Source organism: Triturus cristatus, chromosome 3_1 (genome assembly GCF_964204655.1).
Source record: "Triturus cristatus chromosome 3_1, aTriCri1.1, whole genome shotgun sequence".
In the NCBI taxonomy this organism is placed as follows: domain Eukaryota; kingdom Metazoa; phylum Chordata; class Amphibia; order Caudata; family Salamandridae; genus Triturus; species Triturus cristatus.
Genome location: NC_140583.1, coordinates 807,442,083 through 807,466,452, shown reverse-complemented (window position 1 = coordinate 807,466,452; position 24,370 = coordinate 807,442,083). Strand labels below are relative to the sequence as shown.

Sequence of the window (24,370 nt, the reverse complement as noted above, 5' to 3'; positions counted from 1 at the left end):
GCCTCGTCTGCAATGACCTTGCCTACAATAACCATGTCTACGACTGCCTTGTCTACAATGGCATCGTCTACGACAACCTCGTATGCGCCAGCCTAATCTGACTGCATCCTCTACAACGACCTTGCCTATGATGAAGGCCTTGTCGACGACAAACATTGTCAACGTCAACCTAGTCGTTTACGTCCACCTACTCAACTATGCTCTCGATGACAATGCAAACGACGAAAGCACATTAGTCATCAACAAGAACATAATCCAGAATATCTTAATGTCACGAATTAAGGGGACTAATACGGGCATGTCTACAACAGTCAGCAATATATGGAGAGGCGATATGTTGAGAAATTTCACCACTTCGCTCTGCCTCCAACTTCAGAGCATGGGTCAATTCTATGTAGCGCTAGTACTAGACCCACAGGGCATGTTACAGTATTACTCTTAGCCCTTTCCCAGGCCTATAAGGTCACATTGTGCCCTATATGTCTGCATTCTTCGATGCTTCTGCCACTGAAAGAATGATCCCATTGTCAAACATTACCATGCTTCCCTGGAACGACCCATTCACATCTGGTGATGATAGAGAGAAGGCCCACAACCGGTCAATTCCATACCAGATGATATTTGATGGTTTACAGACCCTTTAGGAAGGAGCGGCCAAACGCTTCCAACTTCCAAAAGCAAATAAACAATGGTTTGTTCTCATTCCGATTTTAAATCGAATATTTGTGAGCCCTATTCCAGTTGTGGATATATCTGGGACAAATTACAATCCTGGAAAACCCTGTCACTCATAACCCCGCCTAACCAGCAGGAAGAAGTTCTCATTTATGTCCGGTGCTACTGTACGGGCTGCCAATTCACTGGCAACGTGGGGCGGGTGTAACCACAAGATGTAGTCAGACATTGCTACATAAATAGAATTTCTGCCAGAATACGAAAAGGGCAGAAACAAAAAAGATTCTGCAGGGTTCGAAACATCCTCATCAGTAAACATAGATTGAGCTATAGATATAGCTTCAATAGTTTTCCCATAACTGGCAAGGTCAGTGGTCCTTAGACACCAAGGTTGGTTCAAGGCCACTACATTTAGCACCTGAGGTGCAAATATATCAAATATTTTTACCTTACCATGACGATGCTCTGTTTGGCAAGCACGTTGACGACGCCTTGTAAGCAGTCAAGGCTGACTCTGACACCGTGAGATCATTTACCACATTCAGTTTCGACAGAAGCACCCTTTAGAGGGACCCATGAAAGAGAGATACTTACCTGTGTCTGGAGGATACCAAAGTTATCAGACTTAGCAACGCTATCTGTAAGTAGCCCTTGAGCTAGCCTACCTGTGGTGACAACGTTCTGGTGCTGCATACGCTATCCTGTGGGAGAATTCCAGAATTTTGTCATCTGTTGCAGAAAATAGCATCAGACAAATAAGTCCTGGATCTAGAAACATATGGTCAGACATTAGAGTTCACCCAGATTCCGCCCACTGCTCCACCAAAATGAGGGCATCCACCTTATTTGCATCTGCTTTGGAAAGGAGTGCTAGCTATGCAAACCAAAGGTTCCATAGGGAGAGGCTCCCATTCTCTGCAAGGAACAGGCTTCTACTCTTGTTTTTTGTACCTCATAGATACGAAAAAAAAGTACTGGCTATCCATCATAGACCTCTGGAAATTCAACAAGTATTTCCGAAAACAATACTGTTACATGGTCACCCTCTCCGACACCACATGACAGCTCTGAATTTACAGGATTCATACTGCCACATTCTCTCTGTTGCATCACAAAGTTCTCCCACTTGGCTTTAGATCAACTTCTTGCATTTTTACCTACTGCCTAGCCCTATGGCAGTATTTTTCAGGAAGGAGGGTCATCCGGTATTCCCCTACCTCGATAACTGGCTGATAAAAAAGCAGCAATGGCATTTCAAGCATCCAAGGCCACAGTGGCTTGCCTAAAGTTGTTTCACAAACCAGGTCTCCTTGTGAATTATCAAAGATCATCAACTCTTCCATCCAAAAAGATTCTGTTCCTAGGCCACAACACTAGATACTGCCCAAGACTAAGACTTACTATTCCAAGCCAAACAATCAACACTCTAGGAACTGGCTCTCAAACTAGGGGGAAAAAAATTAGATGCTTCTGTGCAGTTATCTTCTGGGCATCGTGTACTCCGCGATCAATATGATCCATCTTGGGAACCTGAAAATTAGAGTTTTACAGGAACAGCTACAAAAACAATAGATTCAAACAAAATAATTGTTCAAGTTCCTGGTGATCTTTACAGGTATAATGAAAGCTGTAGCTTGGTGGTCCCAGACTTCCCACCTACCATAGGACCTCACGCTCTTACCTCAAATACCTCACTTCGTAAGGACTACGTATGCCTCCCAGGAGAGCTTGGGCGGTCATCTACAGAGCCTGCAAATTCAAGGAAAGTGATCTCTGCTCCAAAAGAGCATGCATATCAATCGCCTGGAGCTCAAATCCATTTAACTCAGTCTCCAAGCATTTCTGCCAATGATAGCAACGTCTTCGGTGTTAGTTTGCACGTGCAATACCACCAGCATGCAATAAAGAAGCCTCCATGAATAGAAGTTTGATCGGTCTGCGCTAAATATGATCTTCTCATTCTGGGGCAAACTGGCTCTAGATTTCTTTGTAACAAAACCAGCAAATTCCAATTCTATGAAAGTTGGCATCCACATCCAGGATCATGAGGGAATGCCTTTCGACACATGGTCCAGGATCTATGCTTACCTGTCCCCCCAATACTTTTAATACCAAAGGGTCTCAGCAACAGCAAAGCGGAGTGGTGTCTTCTCATCCTGACCACCCCCAGTTGGCCCATGCAGCATTGGTTCTCCTGAGGTTTTCCTGCTATCGGACACCAACCACATTCATCTTCCAACATACCATAAACTTTTGACGATTAACTAATTCCAGGTCCTTCATCCTGACCTGACTTCTCTCCTCTTATGCGCATGGCTCCTAAATTCTATGAATTAATAGGTCTCAATGTTCCTCAGGACTGCAGATGTATTCTCTCCAAGTCAAGGCGGAAGCCACTATAAAGACATGTAAATAGTAATGGAAGCATTTCTGCCTATGGCGCCAGAAATGAAACCTACATAATCTAGCATAATCTGGCAGACTTCTATCCTATCTCCCATCCTTAGCTCAGTTATGGGTGATACATGAGTCTGTTAAGGTACGGCTTGCAACAATAGTAAGATTTAGATGTTCATCACATTTTCTCTTTCTGCTCTTGCAGACTCATCAAACAGTTAATGAAAGAATTATTTAGAGTTTTTTCCTCCAGTATGGGCTCCTTCCCCAAACTGGCACCTGAACATAGTTTAACTCTGCTCATGAAGAGCACATTCGTACCCATTCACAGACGCACCAAATATTTCTCAAGTGGAAGGTCGCCTTGTTACTAGTGCTTACTCCGACAGGAAGGTAGGGGAGATACAGGCTTTCTCAACTGAAGAACCTGCTTGAGCCTCCACAATTTATTACTTCTCAGAACCAATCCAAGGATTTATTCCCAAGGTTCCTTCAGATTTTGCCTAGATTTCTGACTTTCGTTCAGAATCCAACATCACCAGCTGAGAGGTCCATTCATACACTATGTTATGATATCTAAAATTCTACTTACATCACGCTAAACAATTCATGCAAACTGACCAACTGTTGGACTCCGAGGGACACAATTGTAATAGGCGCTCCAGTTACAATGGCAACTCAATGAATTTCAGCTGTAATCCAGTTCTACCACTCGAAGGCTGGCAAGTCCCTCGCAGCGAAAACCAGGGTGCACTCAACTAGGGCAGTTTCCACCTCAACTGCTTTGTTTGTAGAAGTGCCTCTGGAGAACATATGCCGGGCTTTGTCTTGGAAGAGTGTGCGTATTAATGCATGCAACATTTTTCCCTGGAATTAGCACAGCGCAGTGAAGCATCGGTTGGACAGGTTTTACTACTCTTTTGGTTCCATGTGTTTGCTTTTATATTTATGCAAATTTTAATGTTTGATATAAATATACATTTATATATTAATGTATTGCGCTAATACTATAAGATATACAAACACAGTAACTACTTGCTATTCTGATTCAAGCATGTGAATCTATGAAAGATCCAATACTAGACAAGACAATTAGTTACTTACCTGTAACTGCAGTTCTCCAGTATTGGTATCTTTCATAGAGTCACATCTGACCCACCCTCCTCCCTAGAGAGGCTCCCCTTATAACTCGGGATTATTTATTCCCACTTGTGGTTGAAAATCTGAGCGACTTGGCCTCTGTTGGGAGTGTTCTAGAGGGTGCTTTCTCCTGATTCGTTATAGTTCAAACTTGGTTCTTTTTTTAAAAGGACATACGCAATTAAACTGACTTTTTCCATTGCCATTATAGCCTATGACAGTGCTTTATTATGGTACTGAGGGACTTCGACGACAGGGAATGATTCAAGCATGTAAATCTATGAAAAATGCCAATACTGGAGAACTGCAGTTACAGGTAAGTAACCTATCTTCTTATTGGGCATGTTTGTCTGTGTAGTTCCTCCAATATCATTGATCTGCTTAATTTGTAAGAAACTGAATACTTACAGAAAATGTATTTATCCAGTATTGGGGTATTTTTCATAGATTCACTTGCCTGAATCATTTCCCGTCATCGCGATGGGAGTCCCACGGTATAATAATTAAGCAGTATTCAAATAATGCCATAGGCTATACTAGCCCTGAGCCATGCTAATATAGCCTATGTTCTTTTTTTTTTTTATAAAAAGGACCAAATGTTGAATGCAGCCAATCCGCTGTTAGCACCCTCTAGAACCTTCCCAGCAGAGGCAGTTTCCCTCAGGTTTTCACCACACGTCGTGTGTGAAGGGAGTCTCCCTGAGTTTTATTCTAACCTTCCAGCTTTTTTCTTTAAAAATATTCTACCCATCATGTCGGATAAGAAAGGTCTCTTTAGGCCCTGCAAGATCTATGGCAAAAAAAGAGTTCATGTTGATGACCCTCACAAGGACTGCATCTACTGCCTCCATCCAGCCCATGAGGTAAAACAGTGAAAAATCTGTCGCACTTTCTCTTCTGAGACCTTAAGAGACAGAGAAGGGAGGTTGCTTCTATGGTTGTAGTCCACTAACCACCACAAGTTATCCGAGGAGGACATTGTTGGTTCACCTAGACCTAAAAAAAAATCAAGGTCTAAGGAGAAAGGCTCTGGAGAGGGCAGAGAACACCTTAAACCCTCTCCAGAAAGCAAGAGCTCAAGAAAGGAGAAACATTTTAAAGCCTCCTCTGAGCCTTCGTCTTCTTTTTCCTCTACCCCTTTGAGGAAAGAAAAGAAGCAGCACAGAGCCTCTTCATGTTATCCTGGAAAGAGCAGGATTGAAAAATCCCCTTTGACAACGGCACTGTTGACGACAGCCATTGGTACATCGACGACGGCAAGTTACTGTTACGTCGGCCCCGTCGACATCAAACATGACGATGCCCATGGCTATCTCCGGACTCATGCTATCGACTAAGATATCGCCGACGCAGTCATCATCGACGTCTGCACCGTCAACGTTGTCGTGAGAATTTCAGTGATGAAGCCGTAGAAGATTCCATCGACATCCACACCATTGACGCCATTTCTGTCGCTGACAAGACCATTCGTTGACGACGATACCGTGGACGATGATTCCGTCAACTATGATTCCATCGACAACATCGTCAACAACAGGATTTTCAGCGGCTGTAACAAGAAGCCTGTCGATGCCACCGTCGTCGATTATTGGGGTGACGAAGAAATATTTTCATCCTGAAATTTCGGCTTACAGTATAATCTCTCCGTTACCTCCATCTCACCTTTCGGACCTTCAAGAATCTGATGAGTAAGAGGAGGATGATGGTATGTATGGAGCAGCACACAGCCCATCTGAGCTGCACGTGAAGTGCCAGGATTTTGAAGATGACTACGAAGACCAGCAATACTACCAGCCATATCTGGCACCGCTGCTTCATTATCAAAACTACGAATACCAAGAACATCGCCCTAGAGAGATGGCTCATCTGCCTCCGACCTTAATTCAAGATCTTCAAGCTACGCTAGCAGATTAAAGACAAAGATTTCCATCTCAAGACGTTCCCAGGGAACTTCTGGTGCAAACGCAAATCCAAACCCAGTTCACCAGCAACATTTACAGTACCACGAGAGGTTGATCCAGTCAACCTTTCCTCTTCGGATGCGAGAAAAGGCGAAATCCCAGATCCAGCTGCCGATCCCTGAAAAGGCTACGCTATTCCTACTCCACCTCCGTCACACCATCCAGCGGATTCCCCACCAGAAGACATAGGGAGTTTCCACAACTTATTGGAGAGGGCTTCTAATAGATTCCATCTACCCATGGAAATTAAGCATACAGACTGCTTCCTGTATGACTTTAAAGAGGAAGCTAGAAAGTCAATGCACACAATTCCAATTATTGACTACATTTGGCAAGAGGGTGTAAAGATAATGATGACACCGGTAACAATACCACCAGTGCTCTCTCGCATAGAGAAAAAGTCCAGAGCCCCAGAAAGTTCCCCTTCTTGTCTGACTGGCCATCCAAAACCAGATTCTGTTATTTCACAGGCAGCACAAAGGAGATCTAAGAACCCGACCACCCCGATCTCCACTCCTCCGGACAAAGAAAGGCGTGAGCTTGATTTTATGGGAAAGCGTTTCTCCACCATGGCTGCGATTACTATTAAGGCAGCCATCGCTTGGGCTACCATCGGACGTTATGACACTCAAATGGTGGTCTGATATGGCTTCTTTACTAGACCTTATTCCTGAGGACAGAAAGCAGGAAGCCAGAAAGATCCTCATAGAAGAAAGGGCAGCCTCGGAAACAATCGATTGCGCTATGGACATAGCCAACACAGGGTTCAGCCAACTGGCAGGAGCGGCTGTATTAAGACGCCAGGGGTGGTTAAAGGCAACCACATTTAGACCACCTGTCCAGTCTAAAGTTCTGGATATGGTATTTGATGGGGACGCCTTATTCAGCAAACATATTGATTAGGCGTTTCTTTCCATCAAAAAGGATACTGCTAAATCCTTAGGTTCCCTCCAATACAGAAAGATACCATTCAGAGGGACAAAAGGAAGTGTTTTTCCACTTACAGTGGAAACTACCTAAGAGCACAACAATACCAGCCCTACCAGACACAATATAGGCAATCCTATCAACCTGCTGCCTACTGTCAACCAGATACGGTTGGTTTCTTTCGCCAAGGGGGCCGAAAGAGAACATCGACCCAAGGCAGGGACAATGGAAGAAAGCAATGATTTTACCAGGGTAGCAGCTTCCCCCTCACCTTCCCCTTCCGTGGGTGAAAAGATATCCCGTTTCCTCCAGCTATGGGAAAGTATAACATCGGACCGTTGGGTATTGGGTTTGATCGCCTTCGGTCACACACTGGACTTTGTAAAAAAAAGTTTTTTAAAAACTCCAACCATGCAACCCAGGGTAAACCCCTCCCCCTCGTCTTCACTTATTGCAGAAGGAAACGAAGATTATGCTCGCAAAAGGAGCCGTAGAGACAGTTCCAGCTCTGCACAGAGGACAAGGTTTCTACTCCTGTTTCTTCTTGACTATGAAAAAGTCAGGGGAATGGAGACCAATTTTGGATCTCAGAAAGTTAAACAAGTTCCCTAAGGAAACAAACTTTCAGGATGGTAACTTTGACCGAGATCTTACTACGTCTCAATAAAAGGAGATTTCATGACCCCCCTCAATTTGGAAGACGCATATTTCCACATTTCCATTCATCGGAAACATTGAGAATTCCTCTTCCACTTCAAGGTTTTTCCTTTCGGCCTCAAATCGGCACCCAGGATATTTACAAAATGCCTGGCACCTGTAGCGGCATCTCTACGTTCTCAAGGCCATCAAGTATTCTGATACTTGGATAACTGGCTAGTAAAGGCTTCTACGGCAAAGCAAGCGTCCAGAACCACCAACACTTGTTCACGACTGTTCAGCAAACTAAAGTTGACAGTCAACGTCACAAAGTCCTCTTTCATTCCCAGTCAAATAGTACCATTCCTGGGAGCCATGTTGGACACAATCCAATGCAAAGCATTCTTGTCGGAAGAACGTCAAACCCGACTACGTCTTTTGGCTATGGCCATAGCAAGAAAATCATTCTGTTTCAGTAAGGAAATACAAGTCACTGCTAGGGATGTGCTCTTCAGCAATCGACTTGGTTCCCTTGCCCAGACTCAAAATGAGACCTCTCCAGGAAGAATTACAAAAACAATGGCTTCAAACAGCAGGATCTTTCGAAGACATCCTTCACGTTACTCCTGCCATGAAGATCGCAATGAAATGGTGGTATCACACCCCAAACCTTTCAAAAGGGTTGACTTTCTTACAAGACATACCAGATTTCATCCTGACAACGGATGCCTCCATTGACGGCTAGGAGGCCATCTGCAGAACCTTCAAATTCAAGGCAAATGATCCCATTTCCAACAACCGTCATATCAACAACCTCTTCTTACTGGCTTTCCTGCCAGGATAGCAGGTTCCTCCGTACTGGTCTGTACAGACAACACGACCAGTATGTTTTACATAAACAAACAGGGAGGAACAAAATCTCTAACGCTTTCTCTAGAAGCGCAGGAACTGTGGAGCTGGGCAACAGAGCGCGGGATCGCTCTCAAAGCCGAGCATGTTCCAGGTCTTCACAACCCGCTGGCTGATGCTCTCAGCAGAGCTACAGACAATTGCCACGAATGGGAACTCAATCAATTCCATTTGGAGGGAGTATTTGCTCTATGGGGGAAACCAGCTCTGGACCTGTTTGCCACGAACATCAACACCAAATGCCAGTCCTATGCCAGCAGGTACCCCCTCCTGGGGTCTCAGGGCAATGCCCTTTTCAATGCGATGGTCAGGGATATATGCCTATGCTTTTCCCCCATCCCATTGATCCCAAGAGTACTGACCAAAATGAAGTTGGAAGGATGTTGCCTGATTCTCATCGCACCCAGGTGGCCTAGGCAACATTGGTAACCGGAACTTCTTCACCTCTCAGAAACTAGATCTATTCGCCTGACCATCTGAATCCTGAGTCTCTGCATTTACACGCCTGGCTCCTGAATTCTTGGAATTTAAAGACATGAGCATATTTCTAGAGTGTAGAGATACTCTCTCAAAATCTAGAGAGGAAAGCACCAACAAGACATACAAACTTAAATGGAAGAGATTCTGTGTCTGGTACCAACTAAACGACCTGCATCCATTTCAAATATCCCGCAACAGATTTGACCATATCTTCTTTTTTTGGCAAAATCAGGTTTAGCCTTCTCTTCGGTTAATGTGCATCTGGCTTCCATCTCTTGCTGTAGAAGAGCTTCCAGTGGTACTTCTCTTCATGCCTCGAGCCTTATCAAACAATTTTTGAAGGGGCTGTTCGTGCTTTTCCTCCAGTGTGAGCACCCCCACCAGAATGGAATTTAAACATGGTTCTTGCTCAACTCAGGGAAAGATTATTGGAACCCATTCATAAAGCTGAATTGAAATATCTCACATGGAAAGTCGCCCTTCTCCTGGCACTCACCTCAGCCAGGAGGGTAAGCGAAATCCTGGCTTTCACTATTAGGAAACCCTTTTTAATATTTAAGGAGAATGCTGTGATTCTAAGGACTAATCCCACGTTTATCCCTGAAGTGCCTTCTCAGTTCCACCTCAATGTGCCAGTTATACTCTGGTCCTATTTTACGCAACCATCATTATAGCCTATGGCCTCATTTGAATACTGCTTAATTATTATACCGTGGGACTCCCATCTCGACGACGGGGAATGATTCAGGTATGTGCATCTATGAAAGATACCAATACTGGATAACCTTAGTTACTGGTAAGTAACTTATTTTCTTATTTTAGTACTGTGTTTTATACCTAAAACCAGAGCTCTACAGATGAGTGTTTTTATGGATTAATACTTGTGATACTATACAATAGTAAAAAATAAACTGAATACAAAATGAAATTAACAATGTTCGTGGCGCTATATGTGCAACACAGTGCAAAGCCTGGGGACAAGAAAGCATTATTAAGAGATGTACAGACCTATATATCGGAGCAGTTTTTTCTGGGATTCTGATTCAATTTTAGAGTAATGGGCGTTCATTTATTTCAGGAAATTCTGGGGGAACAGCAAGTATTTAAGCTCCTTTTAAGGCTTGCCTCATTGTTGCCACACAGCAGTGAATTGCGGTGAAAACGATTGTGGAGGAGATGAAGAAAGGGCATTTACCAAGTCACTAGGCATAATGAAGAACATGCTTCTATGCAAGCTAAAAAATGTATACTTTTGCTCATGTAGCACAGGATACAGCATGTCCTACTACTGCCAAACGTCTCTACTTTCATTGAAGTTAAAAGCATTTCTTGTCCACGTACCTGGTGTAGCTGTTCTTTTCTAAGCTGGCTATTGTAACTGTTAGGAGTTGCAGTATAGGAAGGATTACTTTACAAGCCCTTGTGATACAAAGAAGGTGGGACTATTTCATAATCCACACAGCTTGCCATCAGAAGCCAATGAAGAGTCAGTGCAGGCAATTTGACGGCGGGTTTTAAAGAGCTCTCTGAGACAGTGGAAAAAGGCCCCATTTACTTCTCCTATAAAGGCAGCGCCTAATCCAGTCCAGACCTATTTGCCAAATCATAGAGGTGGGAAGGGACAGGCAAAGGAAGGTAAGACAGTACAGTTCAGTGAGAGGATCTGTAGAACATAGGCACGAGAAATTAGCAGGAGTAGTGGGGGGGGGGGGGCAGTGCTAAGAAGAGGAAGGCTGAGAGGAGGGCAATTCTGTCTCGTTGGTTCTGCAGGATTTTTGGTGTGAGTCCACTCATCCAACCCCTTTAACCCGTAACCAACCCCCCCCCCCCCCCCCAAAACATTTGGAAGGTCCTGCTTTTGTATCCATGTAGAAGGTGAGGAATCTGTAGTTGGAAGTCTCTATCAGACGAACCAGTTACTCATTGTAGTCTTCATCCTGTGCTGAATGGAGGCCTGTGATAAAATGAAGGCACTAGGTTTGCTCTCACTGAGGTAGCCACCTTATGGTGGTGAATACTACCCCTAGCAAGGTAGCACACGCTCAAACTAAGATTCTTATTCACTCCCATTTGATGTTAATGACGCATACCTGTGCTTAATGAGATAAATACTTGTATTTCATGTACCTTCACTCCATCTTAAGCCCTCAAAATTCTTAATAGATGCATGCACACTTCCACACACTGACAGAGACAAAGTACTACCCCTGAAACACGCTGTACTTGCCTTTGATGCCGTATTCAAGTGTGAATGTGTCTGAGACAACTCTAGGACCCCCAAACACATATTCTCAAAGATGAGACCGAGCTGGCTGGAGAGAAGGGTAACTGAGGGAACCACAGAGAAAATTATGGGTTCCTGTGGTGGGTGCAGTTGCCGGTCTGTTATATTTGTATAGCATGTACAAATATCATTTAACACAACACTGCAACAAAAAGAAGTCATTGCCTGGCCATCATGTTTCATATATGTTACTCCCTTCAGTAAATGTTCTACCTTCAGTAAATGTTCTACCCAATTCCACTTCACAACATTATGCTGAAACCCAGACACTAACCCCAAAGTAACATTGTCATTCTTATAGCATACTTTTTCACAGTTCAGATTTCCCTGTCCTCCAATGCTTTCACTTAAACATCTTAAGTGTGCACTGTAGCAATTTTATGCATCCTCTCTATTGCCATAATTGTCGTGCTCTCACCCATTGCCAATTTGTTAGAAAGAAGACAGACAGAGAAATCCTGGTACATTGTAAATGCTTGATAGATTTTGGTACATTCTGTTCTCCTAGTGACTGGAGAGATGGAGGGCCAAACCTCAGGTGCACTTCCTAGAAAGATTGCTTACATATTTTTTCTAACGGCTAGAGTTTCCAAGACGTGTGTAACCAGAGATGGTCATGCTGTATGCGTCAAAATTTGGATTTCCATCATGGAGTGCATTGTAGGTAATTCAGGCTACTTTGAAAAAGCTTCTCCAGGTAGCCTTTTTAGGATGATCAGAACGCAAATGTTAATAGTTTTATTTCCTTGCACAGGTGGCCAGCCTGGTAGGATTGTAGTGAGCAACCTTCAGCAGGCTTTAGTGGAATGTATGGATTCCTATAAACATAGAGTTGCCATATATCTGCATCAATAATACAAGGGCTTGAATTCCTAGATAAGAGGAATTTTGTTTCCAATAGGAGTCCCAACTCTAATTTCGCTGGTGGAGTAGTGTATGTTTGATGACCCGAGTTCTTTTCTAGTGGGAAGCCGGTTGATTTCCAGCTTTCTAGAATGTTAAGTTGGCAGTCTAGCTCTGCTGGGTCAGTGTTGCACGTGAGTGGAGTAGCTAGACGGAGCAGGTAAAACTCCTTTTTCATGGGATTTGTTTTGAGCATGTGGTGTTTCACCCGTAACTTTATCTTTTAGCAACTCGGTGTTAAATAAAAAAGCATTCAGGAAGATACTGTCACATAGAGTTAAGCATCATGAGCCAAGAAATATAGTTTGAAGAAGGAAGACCAGCGGTTCTATTAAGAGGGGGAACATTTTGGAACCATGAAGAAAAAGCTTCAGATGTGGCCGGTACGCTTTCAGAAATGTTTCTGAAGGTGCTTATGTGCACGTTTCCAAATCTTTTTCTTCATTTGTCTCTACAGAGATGTCTTGTAGGAGGGTGGTATTGAGGCTGTGAATTAGTTGTCATGTTCCATCCGTGAAGATCAGACCAGGGGTGGCAGGGTGACTCTGACTTTTTCCATTTGGCTGTTCGCTTTTAAATGCACAGGGTATATGCTAATTGGATATTTTTAACGTTTTACTACAAGGAACAGAGCAATAGCTGTTTGAGTGTGCAAAATTTGCACTTGAGAAGGTATTGGCATTGTTCTTTTGAACTGCAAACCAGTAAGCACACATGTATGGGCGAATAAGGAGCATGTTTTGAAGTGAATCATCTTTTAATGGTGCTTTCAGTTTTACATGATTCAGACAAAACTTTCAAGGCAATGAAAACAAGCTAGTTTAGAGCACTTTAAAGCCCTGAACCATTTTTCCAACCAAGACTCATCTGAAAAATTGAGTTCAAAAGTATTTGTCTGCTTGTATTTTTAGCTTATGATTGTATCAGGAGACATAGTCCTTCAGGAATTACAGATCAAGATTTTGGGATTTGGTGTCGTGTTAGGTTTGTAAGATGTCAGCTGTGTGTGTTTTGAGGTTGCAAAAAATATTGCTGTACAATGTTTAACTGATATTACCAGGATTGGCACCTTGCTATCAAATTTTGGGGTGATATAAAGTGGAAAGTTTTTTTCTTTTTAAAAAGGCGTGGTTTGATGCGGAGGAAGATGGCGGCGTGAGCTATCGGCTCATCTCTGGAGGAACATTCATTTACGGCTACCGGTGGTGTTTTGGGACATAGCCTCTTGGAAGGGGAGGTCCAGAGCTAGCGATGATTAGTGGCACCACCCGGTCCATGTATATGGCCTGAAGTCAGCGGATTTCAACGGATTGACGGCGGCCCCTGGTCTGCTGTATAAGCAGGGCTGCCAGGGCAGCACACCACGTGGGCTCCTAAGCTCCTTCCAAACACGGTGCGGAGCTTCCTAAACGGCACAAGAAGTAGGCGCAAGATCATATTTTCACTTAACAGCGCACCGACCCTAATTATTGTGCTTAATCAAGTTAAATGAGTTTTGTGGAGCTCACCGGAGGCTTCATTATTTCGGATGCCTGACCCCAATATGACAGCCACGTAACAACGCGCATCTGTTTTAATACTACCTAATAGATTAAAAGGTTTTAAAAAGAAATTTATCTGCAACACAGATCAAACGATGTGCATGCTCTGACCCATGTTGTCATTTTGGAAGGGGTTTCAAGCGTTGTTTACCGAGCCGCTTGTTCCGGTTGCCTCACTTCATAATGGCGGCCGTCTATCTATTTTGAGGCAATCTGCTCATCAAATGTAGCTTTATGGAAATAAATGCTTAAATCTGTATCATAGACTATAGGGAATGCATGCAATGAACTTACACTTATATAGTGGAGGTGTAATACTGTGGTTTTACCGGTTAGCTCCTTCCAGTGGTCTGGCCTCAAAATGGTGGAGGTCTGACTCCTGGGACAAACTGCTCATCGCACCAATTTTCAGACTCACTGTTCCTCTTTATCTGATTAGGTCTGTCAGCACCAGTGGATATAAAAGTGATCAAGATCCTACTCCTGTGTCTTCTCCTGGTCAATTGTCTGAGTGCCTGACTCTAAGATGGTGCCATAGCAATGCTGAGCTGAGCAAGCAATCTCCATTTAATACAATTATCCAGGTTTCTACCCGGTCACAGCAAACAAACAGCAAGGTGTTAAGAATCTGTGACAATTCCCAAAGGTATCACACATGTATGTCACCGATTTGCTCAATGAGACCAGCAGATGCCAGGGGTCTGCTCTACAATGTTTACAGTCGCAAAATGGCCGCCTGAGATTACTAGTTTATCAGATTTCCGCTGTAAATGTATGTGCCAGTAAAAGAGAATCTAACTTAGCTTAACCGGTGCCACTCTAGGATGAGCTAATATAGCGCAATTTCATTGTAATTCCAGTGCTACTTCGAGCATTTACAGTGCCATCCTTGGTTGCTCACACTCGTATCTTCTTTCAAATCTGCAATGGAACCAGTGACACCTACTAAGACCAACACCACCACCCTGGTTCAATTAACTCACCGGTAGGAACGCAACCATAGTCCTACCGTTCAAGGTCAGATCGTAGAATACATTCTTCATTTATCCAGCGGCGAAAATGACGGAAAAAGACACTAAACAATCACTAAAAAGAGTGAAAGCAGATCCACCACACCAAGACTCTCCAGCAAAAGCAAAACAAGACATTAACTCGACAATGGAAATGATCCTAAAAATACTTGCGGATGTTCACGATTTGGCTAAATCGACAAAAACAAACACTTACATCATGCAAAATGAAATCGCCGCCATTTGCCAAGATATGAAGGAAACTAGCTCCAGAATCGCAGAGGCGGAAAACCGGATCAACCACCTGGAAGATAACGGGAATAGCATGAAAAAGACCATTCAAAATCTTAGTAACGCATCCTGTTCTTTTGCTAAAGAAATATCAGAATTTGAAGACCGAAACAGGCGCGGGAACCTAGGTATTTTTGGCTTGCCGGAAGGTGAAGATGATTCAGCCCACTCCTGCCTTGCCTTTGCAGAGAAATGGTTCACCCAGGCAACCAATTTGATATTTGACGAGAATCTGGAATTTGATAGGGCTCACAGGGTCCCAACACGGTTATCCCCAAACCACAAAACACCTTGACCCATATTATGCAAGCTGCTAAGATATCAACACTTAGAACTCATCCTAACCCACATGATGTAGCACAACCACATACTATGGAAAGGCACAAAAATGTTCATCTTTCAGGACTACTCAAAGTAGACTGTTGAGACACGCAAAGGTTTCTTAAATCTATGTCCTAAGATGAAAACCGCTGGAATACATGGATCATTCATTGGCCCAGCAAGATTCCTCTGCCTTTAACCTGAATCAAGGTACAAGACCGGGCTGGCCTCTCTTGCTCCCCCCCCCTTTTTCTTCTAGCATTGGTGCCCTTCCTTCAACATATCAGAGAAAACCAAGATATTGCCGGGATCTCCTTTAGTAACACAACTGTCAAGCTTGCTGAATACGCTGACGTGTTAATTGTCACTGAAGATGCCTCATCTGCCATTCCAGCCCTAATAAATACCATAAATACCATATATCAATTTTCAGAAGTATCCGGATACTCCCTTAATACGGACAAATCCGAGGTAAAACTCCTCAGCCGGTGTGGGGACAAAAGTATCAGGGCTCTCCTGGCAATAGGAGTCTATTAAATATCTAGGATTGGAGTTTTCACACGAACTAACTACTACTTTACACTTTAACGAAAAAATACTGTCCAAAAAAATAGACTCCCTTTTAGATAACTGGTCCCCTAAATTTTTATCTTGGTGGGGCAAAGTCGAGACACTGAAGATGATGATCACCCTTTTTATCAACTATCTTATTAGCATATTGCCCATGACCTTAACCAAAGAATTTTTAAACAAGATTGATAAGACTTTCAGTAAATTCCTATGGCAAAGCAAAAATCCCAGAATCTCTATGAAAAAACTCAAACTAGCCAAGGATAAAGGGGGCCTATCCTTACCCGTCTTCAGAAACTATCAAACGACCTTTCTCTGCAAGCAGGGTGCCAACTGGTTCGTTGATAACCCGTCTTATGAAGCTCCTTGGGGTGACGATAGAAAGTCCCTCTTGCAGAATACTCCTCTCGTTGCATTCGCTACGATGGACACAACCCATCTACCACATTCTAGAAATATTATACAGAACAACAAATTAGCCCTTCTGAGTCTTGATTCATGTCAGGAGGTTAAGTTACAACATTCCTACCTGCCCTCTTTTTTTTTATTATAATCCCATACCTGTCCTCTTTATGGTATAATCACACACTCAAAATCAACGGTTCCCCATTTTTCTGGAGTGACTGGTCACGTAAAGGTATTAACCTAGTGCAAGACATCTTTGAAGGTACTCCTCCTCTACCATTCTCGTCTTTGCAAAATCGGTTCAATCTAGAAAATTTAGATTTTTATAAATTCTTACAGCTTAAAGTAAGACTTACTAAAAAGAATTTCTTGGGAGCCACCCTACCTTCTGGGTCACCTACTCAAGGCAGATCACTTGGTCTCCAACATATACAAAACTCTCCTACCAAACCAAAATAAAAGTCTAACATGTAATCAGTGAAAATGGGAAGCTGAATCGAATACGAAAGCTATTGCCTTTGTCTGCATCGTTGTCAACAAATCTCCCTTCTTTCACAAAATTTCACCTATTTTTATCAGAAACTAAATATATGATAATAAACAGGACATACTGGACTTCTGCCAGGCTCTTTAAGGTTGGACTCAAACAAGACCCAAACTGCTGGTGCTGTTATAAACAAGATGACTCCCTAGCACACATGCTATTCGAATGCCCCCTCCTCCAAAACTTCTGGAATAAAGTACTAGACTACGTCGAACATACCCTAAATATTCTTGCCACAAAATAATTCTCATACATTATTCTGGGCCCTTTGGACCCTCCACTCAAGAATGACAATGACCGTTATTTACTAGATCTAATGGTCACTTTGGCTGGTAAGCTAATACTGAACAACTGGAAAAACTTTACGCGATCTCCTTCTCTATGTGGCAGGAATGGTTAACTTTCCTCAGAGGAGCTGATAATATTGCACTACATCCATCTCCGTGGCGCATCTCCCGAGGTTCTATAAGGAATTCTCTAGACACAAGAGCCTTCATCCACAAGCCTCCATGAATTCTCCTCAAACAAGGTCACTTCTCCTTCGGTAATTCTACCTTTCACATCCATCAAAACACACTTCCACTAGTATTACACTAATGCCCAAGGTCATCCTTGCCGTTATCTTCTCTCATTCAGGTGAGACAATCCTCTTTTTATTCACACCTGTGCTCATCTTAAGTATACACTGGGATCCTTCTAGAACTATAATACTGTATAACCCCACTGTTTGCAATCTGTTTTAAGTGACTTAAATGTCTAAACGGGGACAAGATCCTCTGTATTTCACAGAGATCAAGGTGAATTGATTAGGTAAAATTTTTGATCAGCCATACCAAAAATGTTTTATATGTATCGTTGATGTATGACTCATTCGGAAATGTAAAGGCTTTTTATGAAAATGTATGTATGTACCCTTGCTGCTTTGATATTACCGATTCACTGATATTTATGCCTAATTTTATCTGTATTTATTCACACGCAAAGAAGTGATCTCTATCAATTGCTGTATAATGACTCATCTTATGCACAGCTTTTCCCTCTCCCCTCACTGTAACCCGACTCTCTAACTGTATATATATATTCTTTTACCACTGTATACCTCCAGTTGCAAACTTTAATTTAACATCTTGAACTTTAAAAAAAAAGAGATATTTAAGTTTAGCTCTTAATAAAGACTATTGAAGATGTCTGCACCGTAGGGAGTATCTGGCGTGATACCGGTACATACGCTCTCATTACTTCGCTACTGTGAAGCAATGGTGCTGTAGATTAAAATAATTATATCCTCTGCAATGGCAGTTTTGAAGTTTAGGTGTGCATTTTCCATCAGCTGGCTATTGGGTTTTTTGTAATCACCTCCAGAAGTGGTTCAAGGGCAAGATTGAAAGGAAGACCGTAAAGGGATATAAACCTGACCAGCGCATCTATGGAGTCTAAAGTGGAAGGAAGATAAACCATTAACAACTGTAGATGCTTTTGAAGTACAGATCTGATAAAGACATCTAGCCGCAGATTCTTTACCTTTGAATTTCCTAGGCGTCAGACTGGATCCTCAAGATTTTTCTTCTGCAAATACCCTTACGTGCCAGTGGGTTCCACGTGACAGCGACGGTGTCTCTGCTTTTGTGACATGCCAGTCACCTACATAGGCACCACCTTGGAGTGCTGACGTCAGTTCTTTTCTTTCCGCACCATCCAGCACATATCCGTGAAAAGAGTTACACTCAGTCACTTTTTGGCAGACTTTTTTTGACAATTTGTCAAACATTTTTTAGTGTCTAGGTTTTTCCACCATGTCCAAGAAGACTTCTAGATTCAAGCTGTGCGGCACCTGTCACCGTGCCTTGTCGGTGACTGATCCTCACTTGGTGTGTCTTAGGTGCCTGGAGCGTGATCACTACTCCAAGTCGTGCTCCGACTGCTGGGCCATTGCTCTGAAAGCTTTAAAGGAGCAGTCCCTAAATCTTCTTGCGGCCCGGTGCTTGGCACCATGTTGCTTGCCCTGTAGGTCTCGTTCACAGTCCCAGCTGAAAGAAAGGTCCAGGCACTGCTCTGGGAACCCCAAGTCTTCATCCTCACTCTCAAAGACTTCATCTTAGCCAAGTAAGAAGCTAAAAAAAAATAAGTTGACGCATGCTTAGACTTCTCCCCATCCGTCGGCTGACGAGATGGAGGACCGTTGGTGTTCTATGCCTCGTTCCTCGTAACCTGCGCCTGGGCCGCACCATCGCCCTGCACCGGGTGACCATTCTTAACCCACCTACTTCCAAAAGCACGGTGGTCCAAGCCTCTACCTCCCAAGGTGTGTCCCCTTCCGCACCCCCGGATAGGGAATCCAAGAGGCTGGCTAGTTGGGGTAAGAAAATGTTTTCTTCTTCTTCCAGCCTTGCATTGCGGTCGGTGTACACTGCATGCTTATTGGGCCGTTATTCCCACACTTCATGAGAAACGGTTGCACAAGTGCTACCACAGGACCCGGAGGAGCCCTGGGACATCCTTTCCCAAGTGGTGTCAGACGGGAGAGATGCAGCAAAGTTCACCATCCTTTGTGGGTTCAACACGACCGACTCCCTGGGCAGAGCAATTTCAATAAAAGTGCCTATTAGACACTACTCCTGGATGAGGACTTGTGGCTTTTCGGGGGATGTCTGGTCCTCATGAACATACCCTTTGATGGGACCTGTCTCTTTGGAGACAAGGCACTCGTTCCCAGTCAGCCTTTCGTGCCTATGGAAGTGGCTTTAGGCTGCACCAGCCATATCCCAGCCACAAGACCGTGCAAGTCCAACAACCTCTGCGTAGCCAAGGGCGCGGTTCATACCAGTCCTATGGGTCAGGCAGCCAGAGGTCGGGTCAGTCCAGCCCTCCTGCAACCTCAACCTCCTGACCTTCCTAGTCCAGCCCTTTAAGATCATGGGCAGCCAGTTGGTGGCAGGATCAGCCATCACCTCCACCACTGGCAGGACATCACGTCAGACAGGTGGGTTCTTCAGATAGTCCGAATGGGCTACTTCCTCCCCTTCAAGACTACCCCTCATTCCATGCCTCCAACTTGCTGACGGAGGATCACCTGACCTTGCTTCAGGAAGAAGTCATGACTCTCTTGGCCAAGGAAGCCCACTAAGAGGGTTCCTGCTCCAGTAGCAGTCTGTAGTTGCTATTCCTGCTACTTTCTGGTCCCAAAAAAAGAAAAGGGCCAGTGCCCTATCCTAGATCTGCGAGCTCTTAACTACGTCCTCAAAAAGGAAAAGTTCAAGATGCTCACTCTACCTCCGGTATTGTCTGCCCTTGAACTGGGAGACTGGATGGTCTTGTTGGACTTGCAGGACTCCTATTTCCACATTCCTGTCCTGCCTGCCCATCGACACTACCTATGGTTTACAGTAGGCCACAACCACTTTCAGTTCATTGTGCTCCCCTTTGGCCTAACCAGCGCACCTTGGGTGATCACCAATGTGATGATGGTGGTCGCAACTCATCTGCGCAAATAACGGGTGCCAGTCTTCCCCTATCTCGATGATTGGCTGTTGAAGGCAAGTTTGACCCAGGCTGTCATCTCCCACCTCCAGACTACTGCGAAGTCACACCTGACTCCCTCTCAGATGCTCCTTTTCATCAGAGCCGTTCTTGACAGTGTGCAGTTTCAGGCCTATCCTCCCGAGCAGAGATTCCAGGATATTCAGGCTATGATACCAACGTTTCAGCCTCTATTCTGGATTTTGGTGAGAATGAATCTGAGGCTGCACGGCCTCATGACCTCCTGCATCCTGCTAGTGATTCATTCCAGAAGGGATTATGCGGGCTCTGCAGCGGGACTTTAAGCTTCAGTTGGCACTGCATCAGGGAAATCCCTCTGACATGGTCTAGATCTCGGAGAGAACTGCACAGGACCTGCAGTGTTGGTTAATAGACTGCAATTGGGTCAGAGGCAGACCCCTAGCCAACCAGACCACACAATAGTGACAGATGCACCACTCCTGGGATTAGGCACCTATCTGGGACATGTGGAGAACAGAAGACTCTGGTCTTGGGCGGAATCTGGAATCCATATCAACTTGCTGGAACTCAGAGCGATTCGCTTGGGATTGAAAATCTTTCTTCCTTCAATCAAGGAAAAGCTGGTTCAAGTGTTCAGGGACAACACCACCGCCATGTGGTAATGCAACAAACAGGGCGGAGTAGGGTTGTGGACTCTGTCAAGAGGCTCTGCGTTTCCCTGATGGTTCAACACCTGCCAGGTTTGCTGAACGCCAGGGCAGCTAACTCAGCTGTCGGTGACTAGCGGATCTCTATCAACAGTGGGGGAGCCTTAGTTAGATATGTTAGTCTCTGCCAAGAATGCGCAATGTCCGTTGTTTTGCGTGCTGGAATTTCCAATGTGGCACTCGCTCGGCAACACTTTCCGACTTGAGTGGAGCTCAGGCCTCCTGTATGCCTTTCTGCCAATACCACTCCTCTCCAGAGTGCTGAAAAAGATCAGGAACGATCGGGCCCAAGTCATTCTTGTGGCTCCGAACTGGGCACAGAGAGTCTGGTTTCCCAAGCTTCTCCAACTGAGCATTGATCCTCTGATCTGGCTGCCCTTTTGGGCTGCTATTCTTTCATAGCAGAAGGGGAGAGTCCTCCACCGGAACATGTTAACTCTACGCCTTTTTGCGTGGAGATTGAGCAGTGGCAGTTGATAGCACATTTAAGCTTTCTCCCCAAGTCTGTAATGTTGTTTTGGCAGCTAGGGGGTCCCTCTACCGAGATGTGTATGCCTGCCACTGGCACAAGTTTGTAAATTATTGTGCAGAAAGATCTATTGATCCTCTTTCTGCTTCGCTCACAAGTCCTTCTCTTTATTTTGACCCTTGCCCAGCAGGGCTTTGCTCTGGGCACTCTCAAAGGATACCTTTCGGCCCTGCCTGCCTTTTTAAGGCTGCCAGACCTGCCCCTTTCAGCATGCCTAAGTGCGACCTTAATTTGGTTCTCACCTTCTTAATGTGTGCTCCGTTCAAACCTCTGCACAGCTGTCCCCTCAGGCTGCTTACCATCAAAACAGGCTTTTTAGTGGCACTAACTTCTTCATGTGGGTGAGTTAATTGCAGGCTCTGTATTTAAAGCCTCCTTACCTGACCTCCTTCGATGATAAGTTGGTGCTTTACACTAGGTCCTCTATTTTACCAAAAATGGTAATTCCATTCCATGTGGGCCAATCTGTCACCTTGCCCACTTTCTACACTCCTCCACACCCCTCTAAAGAGAAAGAGCGACTCCACTGTCTAGACCCAAAAAGACCGTTGTCATTCTACCTTGACAGCACAAAAGAGTTCCTGGTGGACGGCCAACTCTTTGTGGGGTACGTGGGAGCAAAGAAGGGCTGTGCAGTGCAGAAAAGGACCATCTCTCATTAGGTCATCGTTTGCATTAAAATCCGCTCTGGCCAAAAATCTATCTCTTGAAGGCTTATGGGCTCACTCCACCAGAGCGAAGGTTGCTACTAGAGCACTGCACCGTGGAGTCCCAGTCTTTGACATTTGCTAGGTAGCAACGTGGGCATCTCTGCACACATTTACCAAGCACTGCTACCTGAATGATCACGTCCTCAGGAATGGTCTTTTTGGCCACTCTGTCCTGCAGGACTTCCTGGTCTAACCTTGTCCGTAATCCTTGATATTACTTTGGTATCTATTCAAAGGTAAGGAATCTGTAGCTAGATGACTCTATCAGATGGACAAGTTACTTAACACCAGTAATGCCTTATCTGGTAGAGACATGATCTAGCCACAGATTCCTTACCTCCCCACCCATCCTCCACACACTTCGGACAGGTTTTCAGGATCAGGGCTGTTGCTTTTCAGTGCCCTAGTTGTTCTAAACACACCGCTGTCGTTACACTTATATGGCTCCTCACTCCTGGCTTGAAAAGTCATAAAAAATAACTCACTTCAGCGTGCCAAGGTGACCCCTATATAGGTGACGCAGACGTCACAACAGCGGAGACGACACTGACATCACGCAGATCTGATCAACGCCATCTACTGACGCACAAGGGTATTGCTCGAACAAAAAATTTCCGGGTCCAGGCTGACGCCTGAGAAATTCAAAGGAATCTGCGGCTAGATCATGTCTCTACCAGATAAGGCATTACCGAAGGTAAGTAACTTGTTCTTCAGAATTAAGATTTTTGAGTTAGGTAAGAGGTAAGCCATGCCATTCAAGAGCATTTATTATAGAGAGTCATTTGAATCTTTCAAATGCTCTTTTGCCACTTACGGTATGAGTGCATGAGTAGTCATTCAACTCCTCAGCCTGAGCAAAAATGTTGGTAAACAAACTGGTATTGACTAAAGTAAGTCCAGCCTTGATAAATCTGGAACATCTGTGTATTATCAAAGTTTTTGAAGCCAAGGGTCTTAGTAAATATAAAACAGTTTATACTTGTGAGGGGCATAGGGTGTAAAATTGTCCTTAAGAGTATCTTTCTCAGATATTGGGATGAAGGTGAGCAGGGCTTTGGCAAAACGTTCATCCATGCAACTACAGATAGAAATGTTGGAATAGCAAGAACAGTCATAAGATTACTTAGTCTTGGAAAGAATTGTAGAATTCCAGCTGGAGGCTCTCATAGCACTTTACTTCTCTTTAGAGTTGTAATATTGGCCTTAATTTCCAACTTTGATATCCGTGGCTACGTTTTTAAAGTCCATGCCATGGTTATCTTTCCGGAGACCGAGCTGAAATAGCATTAAGGTATTTTTTCACCATAGTGGATCTTCCTGGCATGCAGATTTCTGTGCTCAGAATTGATTCTTATACGTGTATATTGTAAAATTGTTCCTGATTGCTTTAATTTTTTAATCTTTCTTGAGTTAAGGTTCTTTGCATCAATACACAAGTACGATTGTACAGTTACATTCTTTCTGATCTTTTGCCTTAATGTTAAGAATTGTATATTCTGTAGAACATAAATGGGATGTCATAGGAGTTGGTCTTAATGTAGTTCGTTTTTTAAAACCTTTATCCTGTTGATGAAACGTTTGGACACTTTTTGTTGCAACCATATAATTAATGATTTATCCCCAAAATGTGGTATTTTGACTTTTTGGATTGTTTCTGTGAAAAGATTCGGAGGGACAGTGCCATTATGGGATTCCTCATTAAAATAGGAAATGTGTGATCTGAAGTAATGGATGGTGAGCAGAGATGAATTCCAATGTCTTTTCAAATATATTAGGGTTTTTTTTTCTGTACCAGTTCTTCTGATGATAAAGTGGCCAGAGCAATCAAATGAAATCCAACTATTTAGCAGATCCTGATGTGTTAACAGTCCTTAAGTGAGGCTGATGTGGGTGGAAGTGCAATGTAACTTATTGCTTTCTGCGATAGTGAGG

General features: G+C 43.9%; 1 protein-coding gene across 7 annotated transcripts in view; it reads left to right on the top strand.

The window, feature by feature from the left end:
* Window positions 1–24,370, top strand: part of HDAC4 (histone deacetylase 4) — a 1,546,655-nt gene that overhangs the window by 1,417,595 nt on the left and 104,690 nt on the right. The gene's annotated exons all lie outside the window — the stretch shown is intronic.